Source organism: Lynx rufus, unplaced genomic scaffold (assembly GCF_022079265.1).
Source record: "Lynx rufus isolate CCGP_SWC_20201006 ecotype Redwood Valley unplaced genomic scaffold, mLynRuf1.p SCAF_9, whole genome shotgun sequence".
NCBI classification, from domain to species: Eukaryota; Metazoa; Chordata; class Mammalia; order Carnivora; family Felidae; genus Lynx; species Lynx rufus.
The window spans coordinates 106,423,928-106,425,661 of NW_025814897.1; positions in this window are offsets into that span (position 1 = coordinate 106,423,928).

Below are 1,734 nucleotides of genomic sequence, written 5' to 3' on the forward strand. Positions count from 1 at the left end.
AGAACTCCCCTGGGAAGCCATCTGGTCCTGGACTCTTATTTGTTGGGAGATTTTTGATAACCGATTCAATTTCTTCGCTGGTTATGGGTCTGTTCAAGCTTTCTATTTCCTCCTGATTGAGTTTTGGAAGAGTGTGGGTGTTCAGGAATTTGTCCATTTCTTCCAGGTTGTCCAATTTGTTGGCATATAATTTTTCATAGTATTCCCTGATAATTGTTTGTATCTCTGAGGGATTGGTTGTAATCATTCCATTTTCATTCATGATTTTATCTATTTGGGTCATCTCCCTTTTCTTTTTGAGAAGCCTGGCTAGAGGTTTGTCAATTTTGTTTATTTTTTCAAAAAACCAACTCTTGGTTTCGTTGATCTGCTCTACAGTTTTTTTAGATTCTATATTGTTTATTTCTGCTCTGATCTTTATTATTTCTCTTCTTCTGCTGGGTTTAGGCTGCCTTTGCTGTTCTGCTTCTATTTCCTTTAGGTGTGCTGTTAGATTTTGTATTTGGGATTTTTCTTGTTTCTTGAGATAGGCCTGGATTGCGATGTATTTTCCTCTCAGGACTGCCTTCGCTGCGTCCCAAAGCGTTTGGATTGTTGTATTTTCATTTTCGTTTGTTTCCATATATTTTTTGATTTCTTCTCTAATTGCCTGGTTGACCCACTCATTCGTGAGTAGGGTGTTCTTTAACCTCCATGCTTTTGGAGGTTTTCCAGACTTTTTCCTGTGGTTGACTTCAAGCTTCATAGCATTGTGGTCTGAAAGTATGCATGGTATAATTTCAATTCTTGTAAACTTATGAAGGGCTGATTTGTGACCCAGTATATGATCTATCTTGGAGAATGTTCCATGTGCACTCGAGAAGAAAGTATATTCTGTTGCTTTGGGATGCAGAGTTCTAAATATATCTGTCAAGTCCATCTGATCCAGTGTCTCATTCAGGGCCCTTGTTTCTTTATTGACCGTGTGTCTAGATGATCTATCCATTTCTGTAAGTGGGGTGTTAAAGTCCCCAGCAATTACCACATTCTTATCAATAAGGTTGCTTATGTTTATGAGTAATTGTTTTATATATTTGGGGGCTCCGGTATTCGGCGCATAGACATTTATAATTGTTAGCTCTTCCTGATGGATAGACCCTGTAACTATTATATAATGTCCTTCTTCATCTCTTGTTACAGCCTTTAATTTAAAGTCTAGTTTGTCTGATATAAGTATGGCTACTCCAGCTTTCTTCTGGCTTCCAGTAGCATGATAAATAGTTCTCCATCCCCTCACTCTCAATCTAAAGGTGTCCTCAGGTCTAAAATGAGTCTCTTGTAGACAGCAAATAGATGGGTCTTGTTTTTTTATCCATTCTGATACCCTATGTCTTTTGGTTGGCACATTTAATCCATTTACATTCAGTGTTATTATAGAAAGATACGGGTTTAGAGTCATTGTGATGTCTGTATGTTTTATGCTTGTAGTGATGTCTCTGGTACTTTGTCTCACAGGGTCCCCCTTAGGATCTCTTGTAGGGCTGGTTTAGTGGTGACAAATTCCTTCAGTTTTTGTTTGTTTGGGAAGACCTTTATCTCTCCTTCTATTCTAAATGACAGACTTGCTGGATAAAGGATTCTTGGCTGCATATTTTTGCTGTCTAGCACCCTGAAAATCTCGTGCCAATTCTTTCTGGCCTGCCAAGTTTCAAAAGAGAGATCCGTCACGAGTCTTATAGGTCTCCCTTTATATGT